This window comes from Zingiber officinale, chromosome 4A (genome assembly GCF_018446385.1).
Source record: "Zingiber officinale cultivar Zhangliang chromosome 4A, Zo_v1.1, whole genome shotgun sequence".
NCBI classification, from domain to species: Eukaryota; Viridiplantae; Streptophyta; class Magnoliopsida; order Zingiberales; family Zingiberaceae; genus Zingiber; species Zingiber officinale.
The window spans coordinates 5,798,382-5,812,129 of NC_055992.1; positions in this window are offsets into that span (position 1 = coordinate 5,798,382).

A 13,748-nucleotide genomic window follows, 5' to 3' on the forward strand; every position below is an offset into this window, starting at 1 on the left:
GAAATATGACCTATCAAATTCAAATTTCATTAAAGAATATGAAGAAGAGTTAAAAAAAAGTTCATACACAGTACAGTATGTAAGAATGAATAATATTTTCTTTTTAGTGTTAAAAAAAATGATTCTTTCTATAACAAGGGAGATGACAAGGTAGTTTTTCTTTATAATCCGGTTGGATCAGTGTCTTTGGACATCAGCGACGACATCAGTAGGCATGACGACAATGTCATCGCGCAAGTCTCAGTCAAAGTTCAACAAATTAGTATATGCAAAATAAAATATAATAAATAATGATCGTATATTTAAAACAATACAATTATAGGTGAGATAATCAAATTCAATGAAAGTCTTCCTGATTGACTTGGAATTGGAAGCCAAGGGACGGTCCTTTAGGAGCAATGATAGTATAATTATAGAATACTCTAGAAAAATAGCATGTTTAACTTAAACTTATGTATGGAGTATGTTTCGAGAACTATCTAAATCCTTGTATTCTTGCTTATAGAAAGTTTTAGGTCAGGATTATCATCTTTCTATGTTTTATCTGTAGCCATGATAGATGACCCCACCACTGCCCTTGGTGTACCTGAGGAGATTCCTGCCACCAGTGAAGGGAAAGCTGTAGCCACTGAAGAAGATTTACAGGTATTCAAACTTTCCCTAATGCCTTATTAAATTTCTATTCTTATAATCATAATATGTGAATTTAACCGGAAATTATGGATTTCTGTCTTTCTTTTTTTTTTTTTTTTTTTTTTTTTTTTTTTTTTTTGTTGCAGGGAAATTATGAATTTCACTTGATTTCTTCTATATCAATTCTATATCATAAAGAGGAAGATTTGTAAATTGATTGATTACATCAGAATTGTTTAGGTTCAGAGGTGAATTTGCTTCGATGATCTTAGCATCTGCAGGAGGCGGATTTGCTTCTACATCGATCTCAACATTATTTGCATCGATTTCGACCGGAGACAGATTTTCATCTATGTCGATTGACATCAGCGAGCAAGTGTCAGTCCAAATTCAACAAATTGCTATATATAAAATAAAATATTAATTGATAGTATATTTAAAATTACTTACTTGATTTCTTTGTCGGTAAGTTAAAATTGATTTTCGGCAAGATTAATCACATAGAAGATATGCAAATTGATCAAAATTTTAGAATCGTGAGTGAAGTCATAGAATGCACCATAGACTAAAAAATGAAAGATTCTGATATCCCAACAACTAGCGACACATAATCACGATTTCTCGACAACTCACTTGACACATAGCCGGTGAGGGTTTGCGAGGGGCCACCTGTCTCTATGGCTCGGGACCACCGACAGTGATGGGTCGATGACATTGAACAGATTCATTTAGGCACCCTATAGATTTCTTAGCAGAAGGAATTCGAGAGTTTCAAAGTTTTTTATTTACTCAAACCCTTTGTTTCATAGCAATGAAACAGACATCCTTTTGCAAATAGTAATGAGAAAACACATATATGAACATGCATATCATTCGAATTAACCAAAAAACATGTCAATGTATTCAAATTGAGTTAGAAATTCAACTAGTTACTGCTGTGACACCAATGACAGATAATGAACTCAAAGAATCGAATAAAATACCATTCGATTTAGGATCTTGTCTTGTTGATTTACTAACCTTTCTTTCAGCAATGACCCAATGATCTGATCCCGATCACAATCGGAAAAGGGATCAATTCCCTAAATCACAAATGCTTTCTTGGTCTGGTGGTACATAAAGAGAAATTCTATATCCGATCCGATCTCTATTTTTTTTTTTTTTTTTTGTATCCCTCCCATGAAAGTAGTTTTTAGGGAGGTCATCATAAAGGAACAAAACAACTACTCCCTCCAAGCATTCAAATCAAATGCATGAATTGGTTTGAGTCAAGCTCAGGTCAGTCCTCATGGGCGACCCATGTCATCATCTTACAGATTTGATTAAGTATTACTAAAATAAAATATGAGAAACCTCTATAGTTTATATGCATACTATTATGCAATTTTGCAAAGTTCAGTTATGCATACTTCTTGCAAAGTTCAGTTTGGTTAAATTGATTTACCAATTTAAAAGTTTGGTTCGACAATTTTTTTTTCAAATGGATTATTTTAGGTAATTTGATTTCAAAACATCTAATTTAGTTAAATCGAATAAAGCAATAATATCAATTGAACTGGGGGTGCTGTTTTAAAAATTAACATCAAAATTTGGTTAATTTCATTTTTTGATTGATTTATTCGGTTTCGATTTAATATAAGTTTGGTTTTAAACCGATTACACAATCCTAACCCACAATACCTTTTGTGGTGTAGGCATTGAGAAAAAAAAAGTTCAATCTTCTATGAAATCAGATACGTTTAAAAAAAAAATAAAATCAAATATTAGAGTTTGAAGAACACGAAGTTCAATGTCCCATGTTAGAACAGCGAGGGAGGTTGCATCATGTCTGCTTTCTTTTCCATTTCGTTCTCGGCTGTGTCTAAAAGTCTGCCTCATGGCGCCGGCCTCTACCTCTTGCATAAATGTAATTATGTAATAATGTTTTTTGACGGGATAGATTTTGGAATTAGAGGTGAGTTGAACTGATCTCAAATTAGTTGAGTTCACCAAAAATATTATAAAAGAGATCCAAGTTCACTTCACACAAGTAATTTACCATCTCATTTTTTTTTTCTATATTTTATTGAATTTTAAATTTTTATTAAATTAATTTTTTTTTCATTATTTATGAAATTATTAAGTTAATTTACTAAGAATGATATCTAATTCGTGTACGTTGAAAATTAGGGGTTATAACGAAAGGTCTAGCAGTTGATAGTTAGTGAGTGTGCTGTCAATTGTGAGGTGGAGCTGGTCAGTTCATGAGCACGACGTGAGACCATACTTGAGTGTCTTGCGCAGGATCTTAAAATACAATTACTCGTTTCCGGTGTTGACGAAAGAGTACGTCAATGTGGAGGACACGTTAATTTGATTATGACAGCTGCAGTCAAGGGTAGTCATGTTGATGACTACACCTCCGAAGGTGAGGACTTGACCATGAAAGGATTGACCATGATCATGAGCACCATAGAAAAAGGACAGGGGATAAGTAAGCGAGATAGAGGACGGGCAGAGTACTATAGTCACAGTTAATTAATTAGAAAGCCCATTGTTCTAGTGCCAATCCATAAAATAAAAGGAAATATTCCATGTGTGTTTTTTTTATTCATATAATAAAATTATTATATGATTTGACCGTTTAAACGGTCGATGATTTTGTTTAAAGGAATGATTTTAAAGAACATTTAGCATTTGAAAAAAATAATTAGAATGTCATTTTTTTATTGATTTAATGGAAAAAAATGATTTTATGATTTTCTTGCCTAATTTATTCTGGGTCTAACATGTCTATGTTTGATTTGATATTAAGGAAACGAATCATGGATCAATTTTATATGAATGGATGCTGTATCAGTAGAACTGCCCCATATCATTTGAAAGAGAAGTAAATCATGATAAACTAACACAATGACACAAGTAAAATATCCCACGATATCATCTTACTATTTTATTTAAAATCTCTCTCCTTTATTAACTAATTTTGGTGAAGCTTAAAATGAATTTATGTTATTATCATTTTTTCTATTCACACTAAAAATAATTTCAAGATTTATCAGTAATTCCATAAGCGAAACAATCAGTGAATCTAGAGTTCGAGACTCAGCTGCGACATATTATTATGAATATTTCTCATCATTAATTTTCTTTGATGTTTTATATAAAAAAATATAGTTCTCTTTATTTCACATCTTAGAATTGACAACACTATTATCAAAAAAGCTTCTATAAATATTTTAGGCCGATAATGTTAAAAAATATACTTTTCTTAGTTTTTTTTACTAAGATAAGTATAATATTAAATTAAATTATTTTTTTTCATAGGGAAGCCGTAAGGATGACACTTGAAAATCTAAGATTTTCAAAGACCCATTCAAATAATTCAGATTTTCAAAAATCAAATGTTTTACCCTAATGACTCTACTTTAGTATTTTAATATTAAAATACTTTAATTAATATAATTTCATTATAAAGGGTCAATGATTTCAATGTATTATATTACACACACGAGCATGTGTACGATTAGGGGTGTAATCGAGCCGAGCCGAGCCGAACTCTTGAATGTTTGAGCTTGGCTCGTTTATAATCGAGCTCGAGCTTTATTTAACGAATATATTCATGACTCACGAGCTTATTCGAGCTTTTATCGAGCCTAAACGAGCTTAATAAATATAAATCATAAATTTAAATATTAATCAAAAACTAAATTATATATTTAAGAAAAATTATAATATTATTATTAAAATTTATAATTTTATTCTAATAAATAAAATATTTATTAAAATTATAATATTATTATTAAAATTTATAATTTTATTCTAATAAATTCAATATCAAAAACTATTATTATTTTTATTTAAAAGTTACTTAATGAGCTCAACGAACATGTTCATGAGCTAACAAGCCGAATATTACGAAGCTTGAGCTTGGTTCGTTTATCTTAACGAGCCTCATTAAATGAGCTCAAACGAGCTTTTATCGAATCGAGCTTCGAATAGCTCGCGAACGGCTTGATTCATTTACATCCCTATGTACGATCACTAGTATTAAGAATTGAGCTCATTACCTATTGCATCAATACCATATGCACGTACTAATTGTACTGGCCGGGGCAAAAAAGAGAGAATGATAAATAGTAATACATATTCATATACAAATTTAAAAAGAAGCTTAACATATTATTGTTGGTGCGGGTAGCACTAACGCTCTAACTCAGGTTTTGATGAATGACAAATCAGGTTAAGTTAGTTTGTTGTTGTCTAACACTTTGATCGAGTGTGCAGGAGAAGTCTAGACAGGTCGACGGGCTGACCAGATGTCTGGCACGAAGCCCAGCTAGGTCGACGGGCTGACCGGATAGCTGGCACGAATTCCAACCGGGTCGACGGGCTGACCGGACGCTTAGGCACGAAGTCCAGCTAGGTCGACGGGCTGACCGGATAGCTGGCACGAAGTCTAGACGGGTCGACGGGCTGACCGGACGTCTGGCAGGTAAGTAAGGTAAGTCACTGGAGGGGAGTGACTGCGAGGACGCGTTCCCGGGAAGGGAACATTAGACGTCGATCCGGCTTAGATCCATTTCGGATATCTAAGTCGAGATCGTGACTAAATTCCAGTCTCGGAAAGACGGAATCTAAATCATACTCTTTTTGCTAATTCATACTCACTTTGCTTATCTATAAAACTGTGCTAACAATCTGTGTTACAGGGTATATTTGCCTCGGACTAACCTTTTCTTGTAGGAGAAGGACTTTCTGGAGAAGAGGGGTCCGGGCGCCCGGAGGCAAGTTTTATCCAAGCCGAGTTGTCGCCATGTGGAGTTCGCTGATTAGACTTGCCACGTCGCACCAGGGCGCCCGGAAGGGATCCAAGCGCCCGGAGCAGCATATAAAAGAAGCTCCAGGGGTGAAGCTTCAACATCAACTCAGAATCTACTGCTTGCTCTGCTACTCTACGCTCCTGCGACGCCGCGAGGCTATTCCGACAAAGCGCTTTCTCTAATTCTTCTTCTCTTGTTGGTATTTTATTTCTGTCAATTCTTGTACTTAATTATTTTGTAATCATCATTCGAATTGATAGTGATTGCCCAACGAAAGTACTCACGGAGTACGAGCCTTCGAGTAGGAGTCGTCACAGGCTCCGAACGAAGTAAAATTACTGTGTCTGTTCTTTTAAATTCCGCTGCGCTTAACTCTTTTCAACGTTGTTTTTCGAATCGATATTCACCCCCCCCTCTATTGACGTTTCACGATCCAACAAGTGGTATCAGAGCGAGGTTCCGCTCTGATTTGGTGCAACCACCAATCAGACAGGGGGTGAAATATTTACTTTTATTTTTCGATTTTCAGTTTTACGTTTAATTCCAATCTGGTATTATTACCTGTTTTGGAATTTTTTTTTTCGTTGCAATTAAATCTAAATTGGTGCAATACCAATTTAGATACTTCTATTATTTTTTCCCGCACTGCTAATCCAAGACCAAATCTTGAGATATATTTTTTTTGTCGTTGTTTACTTGTGTGCAGGATGTCTCAACTAGAAGGCTTCAGCACAGTACGTCCTCCCCTATTCAACGGGGATGACTTCTCGTACTGGAAGAAAAGAATAGAGATGTACCTAAAGACGGACTACGATCAATGGTTCAGCGTCATAAAGGCCTACCGAGCTCCAGTCGACAACTCCGAAAATCCACTAGACACGGAACAGTGGACTCCGGACATGAGGAAAAAGGCGTTGACGGAAAACAAAGCAATCAACACGCTACACTGCGGTCTAACATGAGAAGAGCTGAACCGGGTCGGACCGCATCAGAACGCTAAAGAATTATGAGACAAACTGATCGAGCTGCACGAAGGAACGAGCGACGCAAAGGTAACAAAAAGAGACTTACTTTTAAATAAAATATTTAATATAAAAATGCAGGAAGGGGAAACGGCTAGTCAACTGCACGCGAGGATCAAGGACATCCTCAACGGACTCCACGCGATAGGCCACCAGATGGAAAACAGAGACTTAATAAGGTACGCACTAAATGCTTTTCCACGTAATAGTTTGTGGGCATCGATCGTAGATGCCTACAAAATTTCTAAAAATTTATCTAAAATTAAAATTAGACGAGTTTTTTTGTGAGTTAGAACTGCATGAACAAACTAATGCTCGAGCCGAAAAAGGTGTTGCTTTATTTACAGGCTCCTCCAAAGAAAAGAAGAGCAAGTCTGAATCTGAAGAAGATTCCGATCAAGATTCCGAAGACGAAGAATACCTGGTGAACTTGGTAAGAAAAATGTTCACCAGGAGAAAAAGGAGCTTCAGCAAGAAGGACCTTCAAAAGATCAGTTCTCCTGCGGAACAAAAGAACGTGACTTGCTTCGGATGCAACAAAAAGGGGCACTATAAGAACGAATGCCCAAGACTGAAGTTCGACAAACCGAAGCCGATCAAAAAGAAAGCCCTTAAAGCAACGTGGGACGACTCCTCAGACGAATCGGAGGAATAAGAGCAGAAGCACCAGAGCCACCTCGCGCTGATGGCCCGTGAAGCTGAAACGGAAGACGAATCGGGAGATGAATCGGAAGACGGGTCCGAACCCGAATCGAGCCACGAGTCCGTACTCGTTTCCGAAGGTCCGGATGAGGTATATTTCAATTTAAACAATTTTTTTTTAAAATTATTTCCTTCTTAAATAGTAAATTGGTTAAAATAGAAAATGAAAACAAATCACTCCTTGAGGAAAATCAAGACCTCCTCAAGGAACAAAACAAAAATTCAAATCCAACTCAAGATCTAACACTTGAGGAGAATTCATCATTAAAATCAGAAATTAATAAGTTAAAAGAAATGCTAGAAAAATTCACTACAAGATCAAAAAATCTAGACTTAATCTTGAATAATCAAAAGGCGTGTTATAATAAAACCGGACTCGGATATAAGTCGAACTCAAATAAAACTTTTAAATCATTAATAACTCAATACAAATCAACTAATCAAGCTTGGGTTCCGAAAGCGTGTTTGACCACGCAAGTAGGACTTAATCAATATTATATACCTAAAGAAAAAATATATTATATAAACTCGAATAAACCAAATCAAAAACCAAAATACAAACCTAAATCAAAAAATTTAAAATTTAAACATTTTAAAACTCAACAAAATATAAATTATCACCAAGTTAATTATAACTATAAAAGAAATAGACACAAACCTAAAACGAAAATTTAAATTAAAGGCCAATAATTCAGGGGGAGACTTCAGAATAACTGGCACCTCCAAAACTAACTTACCAGACAGGGTAACCCAAATAAACTAACCCGGCAGGGTAATTAGGATTAGTTAAAAAGGGACCCAGTTTAACTTGAATCATGGTACTGGTGAAGTTTTTTGATGATAGTATGTTGGGGAAGCTTGGGCATCGCATGTCTAGAAAGATATGGCTTCAATCTGGTGCATTTGGCCAAGTGGAACCAATCGAAGCTACCTTTAAATGGATCCTAACTAGTTAAACCAAGGTTTAGTACTAAGCTCCGTGGATAGGACTATTCGGAAAACCTCGAAAGGTTGGTTACTTCTAATGACGTCCAAGTGACTCACCAAGCTTAGAAGTTTATCCGAAGAATGCTTATTTGTTGAGACCAAAGCTAAACCTGAATCTAACACAAGTTAAACCAAACTCTATAATTAAACCTAATTCATCTCACAAAATTATAGGATTCCCTGATTGAAAACTTAGATAGGGTGAGATGACTAAGGATCAAAATTAAACTTTCAAATTAAGTTAATTAAATTAAATTTTGAATTAAATAACTAAAATGAATTACGATTAATTTATTTTTTTTTTAAAAATTTAAATTAACTTTAAAAATTATTTTAAAAATTAAATTAACTTTAAAAATTATTTTAAAAATTAAATTAATTTTAAAAATTATTTTAAAAATTAAATTAATTTTAAAAATTATTTTAAAAATTAAATGAACTTTAAAAATTATTTTAAAAATTATTAAATTAACTTTAAAAAATTATTTTAAAAATTAAATTAACTTTAAAAATTATTTTAAAAATTAACTTAACTTTAAAAATTATTTTTTAAAAAAAATATTTTAAAATTTAACTTAAAAAGTTTTAATTGACAATATTAGCTCAATCAATTTAACAAAAAATCCAGTGCATCATTCAAGAACCAAACACATTGAAATCAGGCACCACTTTATTAGGGATCATGTTACTAAGGGTGACATTGAGCTCAAATACATTGAGTCCAAGTCAAACTTAGCTGACATATTCACCAAACCACTCCCTGAAAGTAAATTTAGCAATTTGCGTAGAAAACTAGGAATGTGCCTAATAGACTAGGAGTTTCGAATTTTAAAAATATTTTCAAAATGATTGTTCTCAAATTATAGGTTAAACATGTTTCATTTTCAAAACTTTCCTATTTTTAGATTTTTAAAAATATTTTTAGCTTTACACTAGTTCAAAATCCTTAGAAAGCATGTACCCATAGGACTAGTTTTTTAGCATCTCACCAAAACCCTAGGCTTACCTTGCTTGTGTTTGACGAACATAGAAAGGGGTGAGATGTATATGTTAGGATCCTACGTACTCGGCTAGAGAGGGGGGGTGTGAATAGCCGCCCCAAATCGCTCGTTTCTTCCTACAATTCGTTAGCGCAGCAGAAAAATAAACTAGAAACGAAAGGAAGAATATCAAACCTTAACACAGCGATGTACGAGGTTCGGAGATGATGCTCCTACTCCTCGGCGTGTCCGTAAGGTGGACGAACCCAATCAATCCGTCGGTGGATGAGTCCCCGGAAAACCGGCTAATAAAAACTCCTTCTGGGTGGAGAAACCTCGCTACACTTGTTTGCAACAGCAAACAGGAGTAAAGAATAAGCAAGAAATACAATAAGAATACACAAGCACTCTACCAATCTTGCTTTCTCGTCGACTGGAGTCCGGATGAAGCAGCAGCTTCAAAAACCCTAACAGCAGCAGCTGTTCCAGTCGAGGAAGCTCACGCGAAGCTTTCGGGAGGAACTCAACAGAGCTCTTATCGCAGCCCACAAATCTTCAGCAGAAGAGAAGAAAGAAAGAAGAAGAACCGATTGCACCAAAGCCTTGATCTCCTTTTATAACCTGCGAACCTGCACAGCGAAGACTGAAGCCAGCGGAGAAGATGGAGCGACCCGTTGTGACTCAACGGTCGAATCGTGGACCGATCAGGCTCCACCCTGATCGGTCCAGAACCTTTCTGATCGGTCTGGGGACCGATCAGGCCCTGGGCTGATCGGTCCCTAGACCGATCAGATTGCTCCACAGAAAGTGCCCAACTTTCTGTTCGTTTCCTGATCGGTCCGTGGACTGATCAGGGAACCTCCTGATCGGTCCATAGACCGATCAGGCTTCGGCTCCGATCAGTAAGCGCACAGAACTGCGCTTTGCCTTCTGTTTGTTATCTGATCGGTCACCAGATCGATCAGATACACAAACGTATCGCTGGATCGGTCTGCAGACCGATCCAGAGCTTGGTTTTTCCCAAACCAAGTCCCAAACCTTTCAAACCAATATCCGATCAACCTTGACCTATTGGTACATCATGCTTAGCATCCGGTCACTCCCTTGACCTGCTAAGACTCCCCACCAAGTGTCCGGTCAATCCCTTTGACCCACTTGGACTTTCCTCTTCGTGCCAAGTATCCGGTCACTCCTATGACCTACTTGGACTTCCCATCACCAGATGTCCGATCACCCTTGATCCATCTGGATTTTTCCCTGCCCGGCTTCACTCACCAGGACTTTCACCTAGCTTCACTCACTAGGGTTTTCACACTGCCTGACATCCCAGTTAGGACTTTCTCACTGCCTGGCTTCACTCACCAGGACTTTCCAACTGCCTAACATCCCAGTTAGGACTTTCCCACTGCCTGGCTTCACTCACCAGGACTTTCCACACTGCCTAACATCCCAGTTAGGACTTTCCCACTGCCTGGCTTCACTCACCAGGACTTTTCCAGTGCCAAGTCTCTATACTTGGACTTTTCGCGTGCCAAGCTCCCTGCTTGGACTTTTCTAGTGCCAAGTCTCCATACTTAGACTTTTTCCCGAATCAGGTCAACCTTGACCTACGGTTGCCCCAATAATCTCCCAAACATCTATTCTTGTCCCATATCAAGAATACAACTCTTCCACGAGTGTCAAACATCAACATGCAACTCAACTAGGTCAACCTTGACCTAAGGTTGCACCGACAATCTTCCTAAGTCAAACATCAAAATACAACTCGAGTCAGGTCAACTCGAGTTAGGTCAACCAGGTCAACCTTGACCTAAGGTTGCACCAACAATCTCCCCCTTTTTGATGTTTGACAAAACCCATAATCAAGTTAGATTAACCCGATAACCTAACTTAGGTTTTCCAATCATCTTCCAATGTCCAATGTTCTTTCCTTGAACATTCTCTGGACATTCTCCCCTTAGGTTAACCCGATAACCTAACTTGGGTTCTCCAATAATTCTCCCCCTTTTTGACACACATCAAAAAGAATTCCAATGTTCTTCCTTGAACATTCCTTGACATTCTTCCCCTAGCTTAGGTTAACCTGATAACCTAACTTGGGTTCTCCAATAATTCTCCAATGAACACTCTCCCCTTTTTGACACACATCAAAAAGGAAAAAGGAGGGTATCAAGGTCAAGAGTTTCTTCATAATGAAAGTCCCATACATTTCATTGAAACTCTTAATTTCCCCCTAGATACTAAACTCAACAATAAGTGATAATCCCATATCACTAATCCTCAAAACTCTCAAGGAGTAAAAACTCCCCCTAAAAGTCAACTCCCCCTTGACAATTAGGTAAAACTCCCCCTAAAGGTCAACTCCCCCTTGACCATTGCACCAACAATGTCTTTGTGAGTTCCAAACCGTTAGAAATCCAAAAACACCATTTCCATAACTGAAATTTCAAACAACAGCTGAAAAATCAGAAATTCGGCACGCCCTGATCGGTCCCTAGACCGATCAGCCCTTCATCAGATCGCACTCGTGCTACTGGAACTCACTGGATCGGTCTGCAGACCGATCCACAATACTCTGGATCGGTCCGCAGATCGATCAGATCTTCCCTGGATCGGTCCCCGGACCGATCCAGCCACTGAAATCAGAACTTCTGATTTCCCCTTCTGGAAAATCAGAAACTCCTAATAAATTCAAGAAAATTCCAAAAATTATGAAATTTTGAGGATACATTCCTCATATCATACACTATCATGGAAAAATAGTTTTCTATGAAAATAACTTCCATTTTTCAATCTTGATACAAAGTTCAAAAACTTTGAAATAGTTCAAGTTTAACTCAACTTTGTATCACAATGTTCAATGATGAATGCAATCACTAGGAAAGCTTCATCAAGGTTTTTCAAAATAATTTTGAAATGATTTTAAACCCTTTAATTTAGGATCATAATCTTAGGACTATATGTACATGACTTGTACACAAGTTTTCCCTATGATCCTCCATTTCTTGAATTAGGGTCATCTAGGTACATGGACAATGCACCTCGATCCTAACTCATGATCCTAATATCTCACACACATCTAAGGTGTATCAAACCACATTCAAGTCAATTCGATGTGAGATATGGGTTAAGGTCAACTTAGGCTAAGTTCTCATGCATTTTCTAAACACCAATTTGATCTCAATATCAAATTATATGTTTGTCCTCAAATCAATTTCATTGATTATAATGCAAGAGATGATGACATGGCATATAATGATATCATAAGTAAAAACATGTGCCTATGTCATGATGTCATGGCATAAAGTTTGAAAACTTAAATAAAGCATGACATATCAACTAGCCTAAGCATTATCATGACATTTCAAATAATAATAAAATAAATATGATGTCATGGCATGACATATGGCAACCAATCATGGCAAGTTAGCACACAAAAAAAAAAAAAACCTAAATTCCCTATCTAAGTATCCTTAGCCTTAGCTAACTTAAAATCTAACCCTAGATTTCCCATATATCCCTAAGAGAAAACCAAAATCCCAATTATGGTATTTCTCTAGGTTTTCTTAAATTGTGCCAAATAAGATTAAAATCGATATTTTTCAAATATGGCACAATTTACTCTTCAAGGAGTAAATAATAATTCTTTTTCATTTTCAAAGGTTATCAAAACCTTGAAAATGCTCCTTGAGTGTCAATTTCCTCAAAGTTGGGTTAACTACCCTTCTAATTGGAGTTGACACTCTCTAACCCATCTATGGGATAGAGAAGATGCTCCTAGGAACCCAATACCTATTTGAGCTCATTGGGTTCACTAAATATTCACTAGGGATGACTTCCCTAGCAACCCTCCTAATGACCCTCTTAGGCTTTAAAGCCTTGGTCATTTGAGACTCATCAAGATCAACTCTAGGGGTGACTCCCCTTGTGACCTTGGTGGTGGTCTTCCTAGCCCTAGGTTTTGTTCCATAATCGAATGGAATACTATGATAAGTGGGCTTGACCACTTGGGACTTAGGTTTGTGACCCAAACCTTTCTTGTCCTTGGACTTGGGTTTTTGACCCCTAAACCCTAGAGATGACTTCTCCATGTTTTTAAGAGCCTTTTCTAAATTATCAAGTCTTGACCTCAAGACTTGATTTTCCCTCTCTAATACCTCAAGTGTTAATTTGTCATTTTCTCTTGAGATATTCCTAGGCATGTGTCTAGTCTTCTTGGGATTTCTACCTAGGTTTTCCTTAACTTTAGAAGCGTTAATCCTAGGGTTGGTATTTCTAGTGTTATCCTTACCTAGGCTAACATGTTTAGCTCCTAAGCACATGTATTGGTTCCTAAAGTTAACATGCTTATCATTATTAACAATTGCAATAAAACTACTAGCATGAGTTTTATTAGAATTGCAATAATGAACCTTAGAGATTACCTTAGGGTTTGCCTTAGCCCCCCTTATTGATGTGCTTGTTTTCTTGTCCTTGTGAGGTTGCCTCCCCCTCGGACATTGGCTCCTATAGTGCCCCCTTCGCTTGCATTGGAAGCACACCACGTGCTCCTTGCCTTTGCGTATCGGGCCTCCGGCTTCCTTGACCTTAGGCGCCGGTGGAGCCTTCCTAACTCTCTTTGG